The 22994-nt window shown below is 41.3% G+C and overlaps 1 protein-coding gene across 1 annotated transcript in view; it reads right to left on the bottom strand.

Annotated features, from left to right (window-relative positions):
* TGFB2 (transforming growth factor beta 2) overlaps positions 1–22994 on the bottom strand; it is a gene marked incomplete at its 5' end in the record, with an annotated part of 67477 nt that overhangs the window by 22144 nt on the left and 22339 nt on the right. The window lies entirely within an intron of this gene.

Consider the following 22994-nt stretch of genomic DNA (forward strand, 5'->3'; position numbering starts at 1 on the left):
TGAAAGACCCAGGCCTCGTCTGAAATCCCAGCGAGGCCTCCTGCTCCGCTGCCTCCCTCGGCCATCCAGGCCATTAATCCAGGCATCTATCAATCAAATAAAGTACCTTCTTCTGGAAGTACCTAATTCTTAATAGATAGAACACACACGTTGTCATTTCTATCTAAAGAGATGGAAGAAACCAAGTCCAGTACATTTACTTTTATTTCTAACTACTGATGATTAAAGGTAGTTGGAATAAATCCTTGATAGTATTTATTCATATCAATAAGACATATTGATAACTTAAAGACCTTCAAATATTTAGTGTTTCTAGACTGGCTGCTATTACCAGAACTTCTGAGCAACACAGCAGCTCCTGGCTACACAGGGCAACACCACTTGCAGTTGTACATTTAACAACCCATTTGTTGTAGCTTTTTGAATAATTCTAAGTTCAAACTGACTACAGAATAAATACCAATTACAAGACAGTCACATGAGGAATAAAGCAAATTTATTCTGTCTTCACAATATTCACAAACACGCTTCCTCTACATAATTGAGCCAAAATTTCTTTTTCAAATGATCAGAGGTAAAAACTCCTAAAAATAATCTTAGCTATGAGAAAATCTTTGACGACAAAGAAGTAATCTCGGCCTCAACTGCATTATAAGTGAGAGATGACAAGTTCTCAAAATACTTAAAAAAATCCTCTGAAAGAGTACCTCCCAAAGCAGACCCTCAGTATGGTCAAATGGGTAGGAAGTATAAATATGAACAGGAAGCCCCAGGCTTCCTTATGCTCCCATTTAATTAAAGAAACAAAAAAAAGGTTCTCAAATTTTTACATCTGCAGTGCTTGAAAATAAACCCTGAAGCATCATGATCATAGTATTCTTGGCTATGGGGCTTATTGACAGAATACTGCTACAATCTTACAGTGAGAACTCAAAAAAAAATGGAGGCACCAGAACTGCTCCTCTCTCCCACGAGCAACACATTAGTGCTGGTCTCTCTCAAAACACCAAATGAAGGTCTTCTGAGAAAAGCTTAACTTTATGCAATGATGATCTTAATTTTGATACATTTTGCAAATTCTTATAAAAGCTACTCAGTTCAGAGATTATATCCTCATTTACGAGAGAAATAATCTCTTCAATTTATTTTTCTGCTATACTCCGAGACTACTACTTGTTCTTCAGCCAAACCTAATCCTACTAGGAATATAATTTGGTATAATAATATGTATATATAAGACTGATGCTTCCAGGATGAGTTGGAAGTTGTCCTTCCCTGTCATTTATTTGAGGCATCAACCTACCATTTCATTCCCTGTGGACAAGCCAAACTAGCAGCCAACCACTTGCCCTGGCACAGACAAACCCCATCCATCTTGACTTTATTTCAGATTGAAAAGTCTTATTTAACTGTCAGTTTGATTTATACTTAGCTTCTAACTTATTTCTAGAACTTTCTTGTGCTATATTTGTAGTCTTTCTTTTCAGTTTCTATATTTTAGATATTGTACATTACAAATCTGTGAATATGTATCTGAATGGATTTTCCCGGACTATCTCTGCATTTACATTTTTTCCTCTCTTTCGTATATAAAGAAGGTAGACAGAGAAGGAATACTCTTTCAGTGTGCATGTGTTTGTGTTTGCATATGTGCATTCATATACACAGCAAACGAGTATTCACCTTCCACTGGAAAGCAGGCGTGGGACACCCACCATGAATAAGAATGAATTCTTGTCTTACAGAAGTTTCATCTCTCTTATAAGGTAGTTTTAGATCTTGCAAAAACCCACATAAGAAATTTGATTTCTTTATCATTCACAACAGTATCCATGGGAAGTCAATTCAGGAAAAGGCATTATTCATGGACAGCTGAAAAAAATATTTCTTTTTTACTAGCTGGAACCCTTCCTCTGAAAAAGAATGGCTGACTGCAGAATTGGGGTTTACATGAAAATTAATCAACATTAAGACTAAGAATTGAGACTTGCAACTCTCTTTAAGGGAATGGAAAGAACCCTATGGAGTCTACAAGGTTTTGGATTAGCCTTTAAGTGATCTCAGATGCTGCAATTTATCTCTCTTTGTGACTCCACCTTAACCTGACAGTTGTATCAATTCAGACTCAGTTGGATACCTCTGGACTCCCCTCTGGTTTTGGGCCAATGACTCCAGTAGATGCCAGGATGACTCTGACCAAGTTAGTCCACACACAGAGTTACCCTGCTGCAGACTAGACTCCGTAAGTGTTGTTTGAACCATTACCATTAATGAGCGGAATTAAATCAATATGTTTCCTGTAGCTAGGAAAACACAAATTTCTTTTGTTTTGGAGAGAGGGAATAGTAAATGCAATGAAAGATTCCATTTTTATCATTTTCAAATTATGCATTAATTCAACCCTCAAAAAACTGAAGACTTCCAGCTGTAATAATGATAATCACAATCACCACAGTACAGCTGAGAAAGAGTTATAAAATGCAGCTGGAGAAGGTGAAGGCAGCATACCTCCTCCTCCCTTTAGCCCGCTGAACATCGAGCATCAAAAGTTTAGCTTTTTTATTCTTTTGTTGGTGTGTTTTTTGTTTTTGTTTTTTTTTTCCTTGAAGGCACTGAAACTTCATCAGCTGCTTCACACAGGACAGTCCAAACTGCCAGGTTAAAAAGTATTCTGGTATGTCAGTGTTTAAGTGCATAACGACACTGTGGTTTCTGTGCTTCTTACTGACTTTGTTCAATATCCAGCATCCTCTAAGCTCCTGTGCCAGCAACTAGGACAGAAAGCAACCCTGCTCTGACAGAGCAGAAAAGCACCGATGGGAGGGGTGTAGGAGACCTATCCCAAAATACTCAAGAGTCTGCAGTACTGCTCCCGGTTGGAGCATCGTCAACAGGGGAGACTGAACACATCCTCTTACTGACCATCCAGAACAGCATGTAGAACCCCAGGCATCACTCCTGGGAGGAGAGTGAGATGGAGTCAAGCTCCCTTAAACTGAAAGTAGGAATGGAAGGAGTTTGTTTCATGCTGGAGATATTCCCCAAGTCAGGAATCTCCTGCATAAGAGGATGACACTTTTGCCTTCCGCAGTTGTGTCTGATGAACTAAGCCCTGCATTTCTACAGCTTTTCTCCCAAGTACTGCATGTACTGACATTTCAGGCAAAACAAAACACTTTGTTTGACATAGCTCTTCTGAAAGCTGGGCTTTTCTTCTGGCGAGGAAAAAGACCTAAATTCAATTGTATCTAAACGAGGCTTTTTTTCCCCCCCTCTGAATTTTCATTTCTGCTATTGAAATAAAAAAAAAAAAAAAAAATCAATTATATGCACAGCCCAAGTTACAAAACGTAAACAACTTTTCTTTTCTTGTTGGAAGAGGCCAGACAGGCCGACTTCACACATACACCCACACTGGAAAGGCTGAGAGCTTCAATCTAATCCTTCCATCAAGGGCTTGTAATAAATGCTCCAAAGATTTATTTTTATTCCCTTTTGTGTTTATTAAACTTTGGAGGGTTTCTTTTCTTTCTGGTGCTTTGCCCATTCTTTATTACGGCAGCTACAAAACATGGAGTGCCCTTTTCTTCTCGCCCTCTTTTTTTTTTTTTTTCCCTCCTCGTTTTTCTAACTGCAGTACATGAATGACCATGTAGTAGGCTTTGAAGCAGCACATGCAAATATTTATAAGAGTAGCTTGATTGTTATTAAATGCAGTTGTTATGCTTTCCACGCTCTGGCAAGCTTCCCTAACCCCTCTAACTATTAGGACCATTTAGGCTGTTTAGATTTCAGCTCACTGATAGCAAATCCTGCATTTTTTTTGTAACAAGCAGCAGCCACCCTGCATAACATGACACCGTTTCTCCCCCTGTGTGAATTTTACGCTCTGCTCAACATACGGGTCCCTGCCACGAGCTGGGTCAGGCTGCCTTTAAGGACATCCAGACGTGGTAAGTGAAGCAGCACGCGCAAGACTGCTGGAAGGACGGGCAGCATGTCAGCTGTAACGGCACATCTTTCCAGCAGGATCCCATCCTTCCTGTCAGGCACACTCGGGTCACAAATCCTCTCCTCTTTTCCAGGGAAAGTCTCTCCAAGAAATTAGAAACTTGTTTAATGCATCTGGGCTCCCAAAGCCCATGGATAATTACTCTGCTCACCCCTCCTGACCCTGACGTGACTGAAGAATCCCGCTGGAAACCTCCTCTCTGCAATGAAAGGGGATATATAAATACAGTGAACCAAAATACGGAGGCCTACAGGTTATATTTGGGAACTGGGATTGGCCCTCATAGGTAAATCAGTTGTACATCAGCTTTCCATTAGCTCTGAAACTCTATCCTGCTGTCACATTAAGTTATGAGCACATCCATTAGCTAATCAGTGCTCTTGGACAGAAACACTTGCGCCACTCTCCGCTCAGACATCGCTTCCAGCCTCTTGCAGCAAGTACGAAAGCAGTGTAAGAGACTTACTCCGATATTCCAGTTTTTACCTACAAAGCTGCCAATGAGCTATTACCTTTATCTATCATCAGCCATTTGCTATTGAGGAGGGATGCTGCACTGAAAGTCAGAATAAAACTGCTGGGAACACAGTGGATAAGGCTTTCAGCTGAGGCCTAACGGTTCTGGAGCAGCTCTTCTTGGAGAACAGGGTATGCACGCACCTACCGCGCAATGCAAGACATGACGTACGTGTTCTGTTATTGCACCTGTTTTTGGTGAAGAACTCATACCAGAAACTGGCAGCTAGGCATCTTCCACTGAACGATCCCTAGATAAGTAATTTATCCATGTCAAAGGGGAACAGATGGTTCATGATTCCACATTCCGTGATACCTTCAGTCTCGGTATTTACTGCGCATGGATATGCCAACGCTTGGCATAGATAGAGACAGACAGACATACGTAAAGGAAGACAGAGCTTTCTTCATCAGAAAGACAGACAGAAAGAGAAGAGATTGGGAATCCAGCTGCTGCATGACCCTTTTGTACATCAGAACAACTGGAGATGGAAACCACTTCCCTCCTTTACCACCAGTACTGACCCCTGGACCTGTCCCTGCAGTCACACGGGGAAGCCTCAGTACAACTTCACTAAGACAGTAGATTTTAGAGTCCTGAGGTGATTCCCCTTGGAGAAAAAACGACGAAACAAAACCTCACTCCTACAGGGACTCCTGCTGCAGCTTTTTAAACATTACTTTCTTTCACCAGTTATGCTAACAGAAGCCAGTCCTGAAGATGTTTTCTTATTTCAGTAACTTCTTCCTATATTAGCTAACTTTTTCTTTGTAATGAAGACCCACTGAGCTCCTGATAGGCAGCAGGGAATCCATACATGTAATTATTATGTCATAAACTGGCTACAAAGACTCAATAAATGTCACTAGCAGACTCTAGAGTGCTCAGAGCAAAGACACTTGGCGGTGCTCACACAGTACAAATACATGGTTTATTTTTTATGCCTACACTGTTTCTGTCAAGCTCCACGTGTCCACAAAATATACAGCAGTGAAGGTCTAGGTAGGCATGGGTTTAGAACAGAATAATTATCAGATTTTGTGACATATGTGACGCTGTTGAACCGCTTGCTATTCCTCTTTTAGAACACACTAAGACAAGAAGTAAACAAGCCCATGATGTTCTCCAGATTGAAAAGTTAGGTACAATGAGGCAAAGATGAAATTTTCTGAAGATAAGTTTATGAAATTATATGCTCCTTACTTAAAATCTGACAAGGGGCTTCTGGTTCTGCTGCTACTTTCTCATCGCTTCAGCAAGCCTGAATCAAAAGATGACTAGCCAAAGCTACAACCTCAATAGCACAGTAATCTGGTGGTCTGGTTTCCATTACCCAAATAATTAATTCCTTCAAGGTACTCCCATTGCTCTGGAGTTTGATGGACTGTGACACTCTTACGTAACTGTCTTTTGTATTCTTGGTTTTTATAATGGCGAAAAACATCCTGCAGTCGTCTTTGGGTCAAAATGCAACTGGAATAGTAAGGACACTAAGACAGTGTAATTAGCCATTGAAGAATCATAATTAGAGTTATGTTAAGGTTTAGGTTAAGTTCTTGCAAAGACAAGCAGTAAAATAAAACTCAAATCATTGGTGTTGTCCTAGCAAAGCTGCCGCATGGGATTCTTGGTACAAAACGGGTTAAGTCCTGGCTTTGTGGGTCATTCTGAAGATGCAAAGAGAAGGGCATCTTGTTACACGCTCCCTAATTTCTGTCAATTCATCTCTACTAGCACACTGCAGCTGGATATGAGTCGTACAGCGGACATCAAACCCTGCCAAGAAAAGCTACTGTTGCCTTTTTAAGGCTGTAACAATACAAGCCATTTTAGACCTATGTATTTTTTTGTAATTGTTCTCCCTGAGCTGGGCCAAATCATGTTACAAGCTCAACTTCAACAGTATTTACACGCTGCAGCTAAAACTGACTTTGGATGTTCCTTAATTTGGTCTGGAGACCACTGTAAAAAGGGCCGTTATTTTCCTGTATGACTGAACTATTTGATTTAACTGAATCTTATCATCCAGAAAGCCCTCATTTAAATCCTGTTTTCCATTGGACTTTCTCCCTCTGCCACCCTTTCACAATTATTAATACAAAGCTACTAGTCTTTGTAGGCTCAGTCTGAAACATTGTTCAGGCTGAAAAAATTCATACTACTCATACCAGCTAGAAAGAAGGAAGACAAAATATGTATTTTGAACAATCACCGATGGCTTCATTTTTTCTCTTCTCCCTCTCCTACAGGTACCATACGAAGAAAAACTGCTGGGCCAACATCACATATGTTTGTCCACCTCCTATGAGGTGCAAGACCAACAGCCACTAAGTTTGGGCTATGACAGATCCCCCGTGAACCCTTCTTGAAAGAGGTTCACAGCTATTCCATCACCCAAAATGCAACGAGGAATCAAATTTAACACCAAAGAGAAACACTGCAGGAGCACTCTGCTTTGTCTGAGTGGATAACCAAAACCCTCACACAGAGTCCACACGATCATTCTCCTATGAGTGACACAGAGGCATTGCTGCCTGACCCACCGCTGCTGCAAGGGGACGGTGAGTTAACGTGGGTGCAGGCTTGCACAGAAAGACCCAGCTTCTCTTCCCAGACCCCAGACCATGCTATAAATGCTAATGTACAGCTATCAGAAAGAGATTAACCCCTTTTGTGCTTTTAGCCAGGCTTTAAAGACTAGACCAGATTTTCAGGTGTTCAGCACCCAGTATTTTAAGGCATGGGGTTTTTTTGATGTTTTTTATTTTTTTCCAAAAGTCCCCAGAATAAAATCTTCCAACTGGGTGTTTCTGGCCTGATTTTCAAAGGGCCTAACTGTTCTTGTGATCTTTTGAAAATTACGTTTGGGTTTTGGCACTGAAATGGAGCTGGATCTCTCCTGGCCAGCTAGCCCCAGCCTTGGGTGCTGAGACATGACCTTAAATCTTGCCTCCTCCTTGGCTCACTTTGCCCAAAAACCTAAAGCAAAAATTCTCTGTCAGTCTCTGTGAGCTGGAGTGTAGCCACATAAGTAGAAAATAATAATGATTAAAAAAATTCAAAAACATATCTGCAGGATGAGAGGCCAAACCACTGGGCTACCCAGAAAAAAAAAAACTACCAAAAAAGCAGAAAAGTCAGAAAAATCCCCTGTGCATCTTTCCTCTCCCTCCCTTTCTTTTGATATCATGTATCTTCTCCAGCCTTCATCTAATCGGTCCATACAGTACTGGTCCATGCTGGGTGTCAGTGTGATCAGCTCCTATGTTTTCCTTGACTAGACCATTAAAGAACAAACACCCCATCAAAGTGACATGCTGTCAGAGCAGAGGCAGCAAGAATTAACCAGTTTATCAGAAGAGACACTGTGTGCGATCAAAAAATGATGCCTATAGAATAATCCTTTTCAGAGACAGGTTGTAAGCACTGCGGTGCATCTCCTGTGAGATGCCACTCTAACCTTCTCTCTGTGCCTCCCCTGTTCCCCATCACTGCTCATTTGCAGAGAAGATTAGAAAATCTGAATGTGTTTTGGGATTGGGAAATACTTAGGAAACAACAACCTCAGAGCACAGTTCTTCCATACAAGCTACACAATTGGAAGAAATCAGTTGCCTGTGCAGGCTGTCCTGAACAAAAAGGAAACACCTGTGGAACATATAGGAAGACACCTGAAAGTAAGAACTACAGACTGCGTGCATGAGTTTACATCTTGAAATGTATGCTAAGGTAAATCAGCACAGAGATTGCAAAAACTTGTGTTATTACTACTTCACAGCCACAGGGCAGCTGCGAGGCAATTACAAGCCACAATCCTGGTCCTTTACAAACTCTCCTGTCCTGAGAGTGCATTCTGTTGAATAGACTGAATTCTTCTAAGAAAGTGCACTTCTCTTCTGCAACTCTGAAGAAAGTGAGAACTGCCCAGAAGACCACTTCTACTATAAAACAAAACTCTCTGAGTATTAACTTATGGTAGAGTCAGACTGAGCACTGAGCCTCGAATCAACTGCCTGGATCCAAACCTCTGAAGCTGGAAGAGGATCAAAAGCCACTTGAAATCGCTGAAACCTCTGGCTAAAATGAAAGGGGAAACTGTCCAGTCCCTTTCAGGAAAACAAAAATAAAACTCCAACCCAGGCAGACTTGGTGTGACCACTGCCAAATACTCCTATTTCTTAAAAAGGAGCATGGAGTCCCCCCCAGGGGATGGCCCCTCTCGGGACAAAGCAGCACGCGTAGCACAGCCCCATGCCTGATCTTTCTCTCCCAGCAAGAAAGGCTATTTACCTACTTGCAAAAGCTGGAGTAGCTGGAAACGGGGGTAAACTAGCACCCCGTATGGCAACCCCTGTGAGTCCCCCTCAGGTGCAGGGTGCTCAGTGGACACTTTCTGCCCCTGCCGTTACAACTGCTTGAAAATAAATCTCCTGAAGAAAAATTCCCTCATGTGAACTCACCAGACCCTCCTCTCTGCTTGCCTTTAAAGCTTTCCAGGCTGTTGGCTTGTTTTCCCTCGTCCATGCTGAAATGCGGAGGGGCTGGGTATTGCGAACAACACTGATGCATCACATGAGAGCTATTTTCAGGTCTAAATTTTGAGCCGTTGAGCAATGCTTAATTGGTGTAACCTAATTACTCGGGAGTATTCTGGAGAGCAGCAAATGCTGATTTTTCCATTCCAGACCATCTTTCAGCACATACAAATCTCCACGCACTTTAGAAAGTCTGAAAGGTCCGAACTCAATTCTCCTCTTCTCAAAGTCCTATTTACACATCACCTGTCATGTAAAGGAGCCAAGAGGGAATGCAAACACAAACCATACTGCTATCTTTGTTTCTCAACAAAGAAACCTTAATCTTGTGGCAGGTTAAAACATATGGGGTAAAGCAACAGCACAACAGCTCGCTCTCTCAAACATAACCCCCCCATAATCTCACCACTGCTTATGCAACACTACAGTTTTAATACTGAGAGAAGAAAAGCACATCTTCAGATGTGTCCCTCGCTCCTGGATCAGATTGCCAACGTAGCAAGCCCATGACCATGCATTCCTGACAGGAGCTGACAGATCCTTTTCTGCTGGGAAGATGCACAACAAGCTAACAGGAAAGCTGCTGCATCCGTTAAGAGGCGTTAGACCAAGTTAGAGACTTACCAAAGCCTCTCTGAAACCCGAGTGAAGTTTTGGTCCCATTGAAGTCACTGACAAAACATTCCCATCACTTTCAAAAGGGCCAGGAATTTACCCCCACGCTTGTAAGCACAGAAAGGATTTTCAGCACAAGAAAGCTGTCTCTAGCCTCTCTGCCTGCTGTTCTCTGTGAATTTAGTTTGCCAACAAAAGGTCCTTCAGCTTTCAGCAGTTATTTTGTGAACATTCAGGGAAGAACTCCTCCTTTCAAATCCCCATCAGGATCCTTTGAATGAAATCCCAGGTTATCATGTATCACCACTGAAATCAAATATGTAAATAGATGTGTGTTGTGTTTGGAAACTTCTCAGGTATGTACTTTGCTATTCTGCTTACACTGGAATGTAAGAAAAATACTCCTAGTGTCTTTCATCTCTCTCCATGAAGGGCTGCTCCTCTTTCAGCTAGGAATCATAAGCAAGAATTGCAAGTACAATCGCCTATCTCCTCAAAAAAAAAAAAAAAAAAGTAAAGAAAAAAGGGGCGGGGGGGGCAAAAAGAAAAATCTCACCAGGGAACACAAACCTTTCTCAATGGCAAAGTAAGACCTGACATGCTGGCACCGTTCAGCTGAGTTTTTATGGCTGCAATGACCTCAGCAACTTAAACCAGATCAGATTAGCCTTCCACCATTCCCAAGACTGACCAACAGTTTTCCTTGTAACAAAGACCTTTTTTCTCTTCCATTTCCCAACCTTCTTCTGGTTGCATGCTACTGAAGTGACATCTTCAGAAGCAATCTGTAACAAGAGACCTCTCCACCCACGGCTGAAGAGGCAGACATGATCACAAGTCCAGCTGCATTATTTGTATATTGTATTGCTTTACACAGAGACATCGGGATGCTGACTGCAGTGCCTAAAAACCCTTAAGCAGTCATCGTACCCCCAAAACCCAAGTAACCTTGAATAATTTTTATCTAAGAAAACATTTTACCTTCTCAGCAGCAGATTAGGTGTAAGGTTAGATGTATGTGCGTGTGTTTGAGATAGTCTAAGTACATTTATTATTTTTTTAAAATCCTTCCTCTTCCTGGCACCTTTCTCATGAATTTCACTTGCACTGACAGCTCAGCCAGCAGGATTAAAACTGGCTTCATGGTGTTATCTCAGTGCCAATTTACTAATGAGCTATATTTAAAAAATATATGTTGTGCAGACATACTTTTATTGAATCCATCAGACTCACCAACAAAAATTACTTGTTATAAATCTATTCACCCCGTCAGCATACAAGAGGAGCTTGGCACGCCTGCACGCAGCTGCGCACGCTCTGCACCTCTCCCTCCTCCCAGCTCCGGGGTTTCGGCAGGCACTGAAGCCGAGGCAGCAGGTGGGACGGAGGCACCCCGCAGCCCCGTGGGACCTGCCACCCAAGGGGCTGCGCAAGTCGGGTGAAGAAAGCGGCGCTCCTCCAGCAATGCCCAAGGCAGAGAAGACAGCCAGCTCGCAGGGTCAGGCCACTTGCGAGAGCCACAGGAGAGTCGTCCTGCAGGGAAAACCCATGTCAGGTCTCCCCAGGTCTGGGGAGACCAGGGCGGTCTTTTTGGGACCTCATAAGGCAGCTCCAGTGAAGAGGATCGTGATTAAGCCTGATCCTTGGACAGAAGCACAGGCATACACTTTCAATACTAGAAATCAGGCTAGTATGTTTATAAGTCTAACCTCTCCAAGGAAATGGACTTAATACTTCTTTTAAGGTAAGCTGTGGTTACCCGTCATATGTCTACGCCTGTAAAGTTAGGCCATTCACTAAATGTCAGTTCGGTACAGCTTGCACTCTGACAGCAAACACGCTCATCACAGGCTCCGACTTGTGCCTTTAGTGCTGGATGACTTGAGCTGTGCTTTAAGCCTGTGAATACGCATCTGCATTTTAATTTTCTGTGTAGAAGAGCTTCTAATCACAAGTATTGTTATGAAATCCAAGAGGATGGCTGGAAATCCCTTGGATACATCCTGAGGATTATACACTGCCACGGCGACGCAACACTATACAAAAATGTACTTTACAAAAAATGTACCGCTGCAGAAAAAAGTTGCGCTGGAAAAAAAAAACACACAACTGGAAAACATTTTGAATTATTTAAAGAACTAAGAAAACTTTCCCCAAATCCAATTTTCTCCAACAGTGTCACAACAACCACAAAGCCGTCATACATGACAAACTCTGTGGTGTTGAAATCAAGGAAATGGCAGCGAAAAGACATTCTCAGGCTATTTCACAATTCAGTTTAAGCTGTTCATACTGCTGTGTTTATGTGTCTCTCTACCTTAGCACAGAATAATCCAAATATCATTTCTCTTGTTTTCAAGTCAAACATTTTATTTCCCCTCTTATTCATCTGCAAGGTGGTTCAACCAACTGGAAGTGAATGTATGGTAATATAAGTGGTAAAATCAGTCTTAATATTTAGTAGAATAACAGGGCAAGAAGCCTACTACTCTGCTTAAGAGAAAGAGCATAGGCATTGGCTTCACTTTAAACACAGTCCTGCTGAAGTCATCCTATGAGCTTTCCTACGCAGCCATGTGCTTAAAAGCTTTCCTGACTCAGAGCCTCTAGCAGTGAGGGAGAACGGGGTGAATCCAGTCCTCATGAAGCTCTTCAGACTGAAGAGAGCTCACAGGACCAAATTCTTCATGCACCTCACGCTTGCAATCTGAATTTTGTTACTGCTTTCTCAACCTACCCAACCTGTGTTTTGGAGATGGCTCCTCTGTGCAGGAGCAATAGTGGGTGATAGCTTTCATGCCTATGCTGTTAGTGGCCTTCCAGTTCAAACTCCTGGTGAGAGAAATGAAAACGAGCGTCAACTTTCTGCGAGCATGCAGAGATTTACCTGCTGGGCTGAGCTCATCCCATTCATCTCAAGCTGGCCAATGGACAGCCACCTGTTACTAACACTCTCCAGGCCTCCCTGGCCTGGATTAAATTCCAGTCTAGACAGAGCCATCCAGTCTCCCCCAAAATTTTTCTTTTTAAAATGGGAAGAGAGTACAGTTTTAACTGACAGAAGTTGGTTAACATAGATCCCTTGCACAGAGATCAAATTAAACAGTGCATCCCACAGAACCCAGTAGGGCAGCGGTCTTTGCTCCATCATGGATGACTGTACTAAGTAAGAGTGTGCTATAAACCATGTCCTAAGTTGCTTTTCCTGTTAACGTGGACCTAGAAGGGGTAGTGTCCTATTGCCATAGATCTGGAGCACAAAGTACTGCCTGTTACCTATGGCTGCAGACTACCGCACACAAGATGATGTACCTTTGAACTGCTGTCTCCTGAACAAACCACGAACTAGCCTTTTTCTCCCTCTATCTGCAGACTTATACAGCCCCATGACCACAGTTTTTAAGTGCACATCTATCATTCATCACAGTTGGTGGTAGTTCTTTTACTTTTGCTGCCTCATCTCACTTGGAGCTCTCCCATCATTTCATTCCTTTAAACCACTCAGCCATTTCCCCTCCTCAATTAGTCCCTTAAAACTTTCCTTCCTCTTTAAGCTTATGATCATTCTTTCATTAGAGCACTTTGTGGTGCCCTCTAAGGAGCACAAAATGAAATACCCCCCGCTCCAATTACACTGTCATGTTCTGTAGAGTGGAATAATGCACAACTTGTAAGAAACCGAGCCAATGCACAGATTGATAATGAAGGTAACACCACCAAGTTTCACTCTCTTCTGGAAGAGGAAGAGAGTAAAATTGAATATACAGTCATAAAATACATGAAATTAAATAGGCCTCTGCAAATGAAAGTTGCCTGTGAAAACAGTTTCCAGGTCTATGGTTTTAATTACTTCATAAATGAATGGAAAACAGGATTAAGGAATTTGCACAATTGTTACACATCATGTTTGGAATTGTAGCGTTTTTCCAGCTACAATAGCATGAAGGCATAATCCAATAAAGTCCAACTGAACTGGATCCAGCTTCTCCCCAATATTTCACTTTGGTAGACAAGAATCTGAAATCTTTCTCCAGCAGCACTCACAGGGGACTGAAACATGCAATATCGGGGTGATTTTGCAAAGCTTCCTCATTTCTTCTCAAGCTTTGGATTTTATGATTTGCACAGATTAAAAATGTCATTCAGCTTTGCTCATTTACCAGATCTGTTTGTAAACAAGATTTCAAGCACTGATTGAACCACGGACCACAAACTCTACTCTAAAGGAGAAGTTCTCTGAGTAGACAAAGCCATCTGGTTACAAAAGCAAAGTGTGCACAGGAGCAAAAGTGTTAAAACTGCTCTTGTGCCCTTGTAAGAATCCATTCACGTTTGCAAACACAAAAGCTTAGGGCTTTTCATCTGCAGCTAGAATAGACCTTTCATTATTTTCCCCCTTCCTTTTTCTGTTTTTCTTTTACTGCCATGCACATTGATTTTAGCCTGAATAAATTGCCCATGAGTGACTGTTCTTTACATGTCTTCATGTAAGTCAATTACCCAGGAAGAATTTAGCATGCTGTACCAGCTCATTCAAGCTTCTCCTCCTCAAGCTTAAAATCTCCCTAACTCTCCTCTCCTTCACAGGCCTGCTCTTCATCTCCAGCTGGACTGAAATCCGGTAAATATTACACTTACAAGGTAACAGGTCTGGAATGTGAAGCATCTAGAGCTTAGCAGAGTCTCTTCTTGGCATCTCAACGTATGTACTTTGTTGCCTAGTGCCAAACAGTATTCGACTGGCTTTATTCAATTCAAATTAAGATATTAAATCCCAAGACTGTAGAAACATCATTTACCAATCAAAACCATAGTTAAGAGAAATGCCTTCCTAAGGGAAGAGGCACGTGCTACTTGCCTTTTTAGAGTCCACCTTTCAATCTGGAATATATGCTTACATTTTTGTTATAATCCTTCATAAAGGAAAGACAAGAGAAAGAAGGTAAAGGCTGGTTTGTCATGCTCTGTCCTATAGAAGCCTTCCCCGTGACATTATCATCTGCACAAAAGTGAGGACCAACGCATGCAAACCTCTGACATTTTATAATAATGTTTACAGAATAGCTCTGAGAGCCAGCTGAAGGCCTTTCCCTGATGGAGGGTCTGGCACACATTTGACCACTGCCCTGCTTACACATCATTAGCCCTACCATTGAATGAATTAGGGAAGCCAGACTGAAGGCACCTGCTCAAAGCTGTCTTCCACAGCTACGAAGGCAGAAGAGGATGTATTTACCTGGCCTTTTCCTTGCACGCAAAAGATACTGCTGATATTGAAGAATAAGAACAGAGTCATAAAGAAACAATCAAGTTCAAATTCTCTTTATAATCAAGCATTGCTGAATGGCACCATGCAGCATGGCTTGGGAAGGAAAACTCCAAGCATTTCTCACCTGCTAATCTAGGGCTGTGTCCATACAGGCTCAGTCTTGACAAATGCTAACTTCCAAGTGCTCTGTTCAGAACTGCAAGACCCCCTAAGGCTGGAAGAGCTCTTCTGAATTTAATGTTGGCTCCTACTAACTTAACTGCATGGATTAGATGCTTCATGGCCAGCATGAGTTAGGAAGAGACAGGATTCTTAGCTTAAAAACTTCTCTCCCTTGTGAATGCAATGGCTGGCCATGCCTATATACCAACACGTATTTAGCTCTTAACAGTATAGCTGGCTACATTGTAAAGACTCCTTTAAGTGAGAGGCACTGACTTGTTCAAGAAGCATTTATAGGTCAGGATAGGGAAAAATGATAATAGAGTGTGTAGAATTCAAAACGCAGATAAGAAAAAAACAACCCATCTTTCTCCTCCTGCCAGAGCAGTCAGGGGTCTCAGAACTTTCTCAGCGGCACTGTAACTAAATGTAAATGGATTTTCCTCATATCGCAAATTACAGAACTGTCCACCTAAATGGTTTACCTGGCTGAAGCTGAAACACTGTTGAATTAGTGGTGTCTTTGAAAGGAGAAAAGAATACCCAACTAAGACATCTACACAGGGAAAGTAAAGGTGTCCAATATTTCATTTGAGAGGGGGTGTTGATAACAAAAGTCATCTTACTCAGTGACAGAAAGTTTGCCTCAAATATAAGTTTACATATCTACGTATAGGCTATATGGTGCTCACATGCCTTGAGGTGGAAAGTTAAGCCTTGCTAACTTAATCCTTAGAAGCATGAAAGCCCATTCTCCTCCTCACGTGCGAGGAGTACATTTCTCTACTGAAGCTAAGGAAAGAGGACTACGCCATAATGACATGGCTGTAGGACAGCTGCAGTAAGGCTAAACACAATACTAAAAAAACCCCATACATTAAACCACCAGCTGAAGAATCCTTTTACCGTTAAGCCTGGCCACCCAAACTGCTCACAGGTAACGAGACCTTACTGGCAGGTAAAGGGAGATTGCCATGTGTGCAGAGGACAGTATCTTGCCATGGTCTGCCACAGCCACTGGCAGGGAAGGGCAAAAATATTCCCACCTTCTCCTGTTGTGAAGGGGATTGCCAACGCAATTGATAGATCTCAGCTCAATATTAGACATGAGAGAAACATAGAATACTGTTAACTGATGGCTCCACTTCAGTCTCTCCTTGTTGATACCAGATCTGGAACTGCGTTGCCCTGGACCGAAATGCAGGTTTTACCTCTCAAAATACAAAGTAGAAACAAGCAAAATCCCTTTGAATCTGAAAAGACATCAATACTCAGCACAGATGCTTGTGCAAGAACCTCTGACTAGTGGCAAGATGTGGGAAGACCATTGCTTCTCAGACCCTGTTGTTCCATTTGAACATTTTTTTTAACCCAATGCTAGAAATGTTCTCGATACTGATGACTAGAAGTAATTTATTCCAACAGTCTACTTTTTACTCAAAACCACCCTTTTCCAGTCTGATTGAAATTGTGGTCTCCAACTTTTACTGGTCCAAGCACATTAAGAGTGAGTAAATAATGCCGTTGTGAGCAAGTGAGAGCCTCCCCAGCTCGCTCCAGAATAGTGATACGATTCAAAAAAAAAAAAAAAAAAAAAAAAAAAAAAGAAGAGGAAAAGAAAAATTGTATTGCCAAAACAACTATAGTTCAAGAGTCTGAGCTTTTCAAGTTCTAATATTTGTTATTGCTATTACAAAACTTCACTATTTCTGATATTCTTAAAAAAAAAAGAAAGAAAGAAAGAAAATAAGAAAAAGAAGATCGTTTTTCTGAAACATTTCAGGCTAACATAGTAAGATGTCCTAGACAGTTTTCCGAGTTTTAAAACCATCCCATTTCAAATATTGGTTAATGTAAATCTGGAAAGTTGCCTTGTCTGGAGTAAAATCATACACAGCTTGAAAAAGGATTAAGTTTTTTGTTACAATATATGCACTTTTTATATTTTAACCTGCCAGTGTCTGGAACGGAAGAGGAGAGTTGGGGAATAAGGAGACCAAAGAGAGAATGGCACAGTTCACCGCGACGCTGCTGCTGCAGGTTTGTACTGTCTTTTTGCAACACACAAGGTAACACAGGGCACTACAGACACTCGAGTGTTATTTTATAGTGTGGCCTCTCCTTGTGACAGGTTAACACATGAGGAAATGGCACAAGTTCATACCATCGTGGGCACTCAGTTCTCGTCTGTGCTATTCATAGCTGAGTGTTCAGGTTTACAAGGCTAGACTAGTTTTCCTGTGTCCAAATAAAACAGCTAGATGGATCCAGTTGGATTTTCCAAAGCACAAGATAAACGTCTTTCCCCGAGACACTACGAATATCAATCACTCCAAGTGTGGCCACCTGCTTCAGATTCATCTGCAGAGGATGGGCTTTTTAGATATACATCACCAAGACTGAGTTTCTGATTCCTTTTTATTGGTGAGTTTTTTCCACACACTGAAGGAGACATCACAGTAACAAAACCATTGTGTGGGACAGCTCTGCACCAGAGGTACCTGAGCAACAGGGGTACGGATACACACCATGACCGGACTCACAGTATTGCCAAGATAATGGAACAAGCTTAACAACCAATGACTTTTTGCCTGCTATTTTTAATGGTGATTTTTGCTCAATTAATTTCAACCCTTTACCTGATGTTTCACCTATTTTGTTTTACAATTTTTGCAATAATTGCAAAAAAAATTGGCTTCATATTTGCAAGCAACTTACTTTCTGCTTTTTTGGGCACGAATAAATGTTTGAGACAAAATTTTCTAGAGAAAGAGGCATGCATACAAACACACATGCACATATATGCACATGAAGAAACCAAAAATATAAAGTAATATATATTTCAGACTAACAAGCTGATATCCAACTAAATATTAGAAAAAGATGTTCTGACCATTTATGATTCAGAAGGATCCAAAACTAACGCAGACTCCAGACAGAGATCACATTCAGTGAAACGGCTCCACAAATTGCATCATACAACACCATGACTGCGATAATGAATATGGATAGCAATTACAAAGTCAACGTCTGCATTTCTTAAAGATCAAAACAGACTAGGAATGCATCAGTGGCTTCTCAGAATAACCTAAAGAATGATTTGAAAACACATTAGTTCAAAGGAGCATGAAAACTATGGTCGCTTTTCACAGCAAATTTTAAATTTTCTGCTCTACATGCATTATTAGTCATACTTCCTACTGATGGGGCTCTGCAGGTATTCAGCTGACCTGTGCCTGCAGAAGTAGGGCTCCAGAAGTAGTCTTTACTGCTTTAGTCCTATGACACTGGCACAAATTACACAGGACACTTAAGCTTCTTAAGAACCATATTCAGAGGGAACATCACACTGGAAAGTAGGTTGTGAAACAGGGAACTGTCCAGAGAGTTTGTTGTTGAGTTGGGTGTTTTGTTTGAAGTACTGGTTGCATACCCTGGAGGCAGAGTCCTTCTAAAACACTGATACAGAAGAACATGCAACAGTGAAATATTGTACACATTTACACAAAACACAGTATGCTTCAGGACTATTTTAGCTCCTCCCAACCCAAGGCTGACCTACTATCAAAAGATAAAAGTCCACATTTCAGAGGTGGAACTTCAGAATTCCCAAGGAAGGTGACTTCAAAATGCACATGCAAATTACATCTGTAATGAGGAGGTGATACCTTTTTTCTGGCTTTGTTTATTTGATACACAGATACTATAACACTACAGGATCACACATTCAAATGAGAAGTACGAGACACCAGCTAACCACCTATAGTCATGCCAAGTAACAAAGAACAAATATTTGACAGCTTCAAATTTACACCATAATAGGTTATTTTACATACACAAAAGCATTACTGGAACCTAGAAGGCGCAAAAGCATAATAAGAAGTAATTGCAAATATTAAAATGACTGAGAAAATAATCCAAAAAACTGGTCCAACTGCAAGGACATGGCAAGGCAACAAGGGTTGATAGCGTACAGCAGATAAATGAGTTCTCACTGCAATATTGCTGCAAAAATAACGTGCTCTCAGATTGCAAGGGCAGGCGAAAATAAGTCTTTTACTACAGAAATTAACTGGGATCACACACACAGAGAAAAATCTTCCTTTCAGTGCTTGACATCTCTTTCCATTTGGATAGTGTCAAAATGGAGAGAAGTCGGAGCTAAGCAAGGAGATGGAGCAGCTCCAGAGTTCGATGAAAGACAACAAAGACTGAATACCTATACAAAAAGTAATGGAATGGATCAAAACTCAACCATACAGAGACATCTGAAGCATGTATCAAAAAGTGACAGAAATTTTTAGGGCAGTAATATCATTACCTTGGAGTCCACCTTGCTCACTAAGAGAAGTTATGGAACTGCTGCATTACTTTTTTAGGCACTCCTGGCCTCAGGATGATAAAAACTGAGGAGACAATTGAGTGGACCAGAAAGAGTAAAGTGAAGAGGTGAAATACTCCCCCCCCCCCCCAAAAAATTAATTAGCATACTTTTAGACTGTGATATTCAGTGTAGTTTTCTATTTGGTTTGACATGGTTCCATATTTCACCTAACTGTAGCTGGCAGTTAAGCATCTATTTCAAACCAATAACCCAGGTGGCCTCTAGAAGTATTGCAAATGGCAACTTGCAAAAACTTTTCCACTTGGCCTTTAAAAGTAGACTAAATGAAAAAGGACATGTCAGCAATGGCGGGGAAACAGACCACTTGCCAAGCAGATCCTTTGTAACCTCATCTTCTATCCCACCGTGTATATAGCTGAGCTCTTAACTGTACTGTCTAGAGGGAAGGAGTAATCAGTGACTTCTCACATAGAAACACCAACAAGTTTTGGGGAGATTAAATATGGCACACCTACCCTCCAGATTCGCCACTTATAAAAATTAAAACTTTGTAGTTGACTTCAAAAAGGAATTAAAAGAAATACAATGCAAGCACATCAGAAGTGGACTCTGCTCTCAGCTCAGCTGGAATACATTAGGGCAGTTCTCCCTGCAGCGGACACAACTGCTTAAAGTTTTGGCAGCTAAGGATCCAGTTCATGAACATACAGTTCATTTTGAAAAGAGGTTACCAAAGTGCTAATCTAATGAGTAGGTGAACAGCACCTACTTATGATAAACCACATCCCCGGTTACACTGTGGCACTGCTTGCCTAAAGCACTGCAAACACATAATGACCCCTTCTCCCTTGCCAGCTACCCCAAGGGTGGAGGGAAGGACACCTGGACACAGCAAGGGAGCCACTGAGACTTGAAGCAAAAGGAAAGACAGAGGAAAGGTAAAAAAGATGAGCTCATGTGCAAAATAACATAATCCATGGGATCAAATATAGGCCACTGGAAAAAATGATACTCAGAAATCACTAATACTTGGAGGTGACGAAGCACCACTGTCCTGAAGACCTGAGCCAGGTACTGTGCTGGCATGAAACTTGAGTAGTCTCTGTCCAAAGAGACAAAGCCCAAAGAACCCAGAATATTATGTTTCTCATAAATATCAATTGCATGCTCTGGAATAGCAAACCTAGCCAATGTTGTACACTCAGTCAGAAAGACGATACGGCTTTGTTTTGATTTCTTGAAAAGAGTATGAAAAAGTTACTTCTTAATTCGTTTGGTTATTTCAAAATAGAGGCCTGAGAGAAAATGCTTAGAAGTTATTTCTCCATTCTTTTCATAGCTTCCATTTTTTGAACGGGCATCAAATCCTAATTCCATCTGAAAAAAAGGAACAATGATAATAATGCAACATGAGGAGGGTCAGAGCTGAGCTCTGTTCTTCTCATTTGATAGCCTCCTGTAGGCATCTCTGGAGACCCCTGAGTAAAAGATACTACAGAATGCTACTCATTGTCCGTCAGACTGATTTTTAAAACAAAAAAAGGTTATGATTGTGACACTGTTCAAATTTGACAAGTGACTTTCACACACAGCCAGCAACTCAGTTTGCTGTTTGCAATGTATTTTGACAGAAGGGATTCCCAAGGTCTGTCTCACTTCTCCAAGTACGTAGCAAGCTACAAACCAATTAATTGACCAGTTGGTGAACAAGGGCCACAGCACAACGTAAAGAACCCCAGACACAGACCATAATTAGAGGCAGAGACCTAGGCACAGATGCATTCAGTCCCTCTCGCCATTCTTCTACAAGCAAGGCAGGTCTAATGCACAGCCTTGGATGCAAAGGACTGTGGGCACCTGCACATTTTTCTACACTTACCTAAACTTTTTAAAAGATCTGCCACAAATTAATACATTACTCCTTACCTACTTTACTGTTCCTCCTTGCTTCTAGTAGCAATTACACTTACATATAAGAAAAGATAGATACTTTTAAATATAGCATCAAGTACGTAGTACCAGAAGGTTGGAATAGAGCAACCTATGCTATCTATTAAAAAAAAATAAAGGGGGGGTGAGGGGAATAAGAAGCAGTGATGAATTAAAGACAGAACAAGAGTGGAAAAATATTCAAACAAACCATTTGTTAGCACCTGGAAGAAAACAAGTTGTTGAGTAACAGCTCATGTGGACTTGTCAGAAGCAATTAGTGTCCAAACAACCTGAAGTGCCTTCAGGACTGGATAACAAGCTTTGCAAATAGAGGAGAAACCACAGATGACATTTATCTTGACTTCAGTAAGTTTGGACACTGACACACCCATTAGCAAATGACAGAGATATGGTCTAGACATAAAAAATACAGTAGGTAGGCTGCAAGACTGGAAAACTGCCCTGAGAAAGCAGTTATCAGTGGTTCCTAGTTAAAATAGAAGCATCTACCCAATTAGGTGCTGCATAGAAATGAGATTACTACAGTAATGAGTAAATTTGGGTTGCTCAGCCAAAAGACTACTGAAGGCGTTACATAAAACCAGCCTTCGGGTATGTAAACAGCTGCCAAAAAAGCAGGGGAATGATCCATTTTCCATGTCTGTGATGTAGTTCTGAGCTGCAGCAAGGAAGCTTTGGGCTAGATATCACAAAAAACCTTTAGACATCAAGGATAATGATGATGCATTAGAACAGGTTGCATGGGGAGGCTGCGGTGGTGACTGGAAGCCTTTAAGAAAAAGTTACACAAATACCTATCTGGAATATCATGGCTACAGCCTACACCCTCTTCTAATGCAGGACCAACGCAGCAGCCTCTTGAAGTTTCTCCAGCTCTGTGTTTCTTCTGTGATAACTGGCTATTGGCAAACAGCTGAAGTTCCTGAACAGGCTTTATGAATACATCTACTGATACCTATATGTGTCAGATATATTTATACAAACTAATTCCAGAACGTATGTCATTAGGTCAGGTCCCAGGGGGTGCAGATCAATACATGAACTCTACTAACATCAACAGACCTGCCCTCCAGCCAGCCAAAGCCGTGCCCAGTACACAACAAGGTAATAACAACTGGGAGCACGGAGCTGAAGCTGCCATGCACAGAAAGCTCCCACTGCAGCCAGTGTGAGCAACAGGCTTCTAAAACCCTTCCTGTGGGAATGATTTCTACTACGATTAACTACAGATATACAGACAGATTCACTTAAAAAATTAACAATGTTTCTTCAAAGTTTCCTGGGTAATGCACTTGGAAGTCTGCTTCAGCTATCCTGCAACTAGCTAATAAACCGTAACAGCTCCATAAGTTAAAGAGATAAGCTTTGTGTTAAAGGAATTTATACCAGGATATTTGAAATGTATAATGATACAAGTATAATGAGTAAATTCTCTGTGGTATTAAGATCAAGTTCATGCTTAAAACAACACAGTAAATAATTATAACTGATACTCCATCTCCTGGTCTTGAATTCCCCAAACTAGGATGCTATGTTGCTTTCCTCCACTGGTGATTCATTATCTTGCGATTGCTTGTAATATTGTT

The sequence above is a fragment of the Platalea leucorodia genome, assembly GCF_965183815.1.
Source record: "Platalea leucorodia genome assembly, chromosome: 3".
In the NCBI taxonomy this organism is placed as follows: Eukaryota; Metazoa; Chordata; class Aves; order Pelecaniformes; family Threskiornithidae; genus Platalea; species Platalea leucorodia.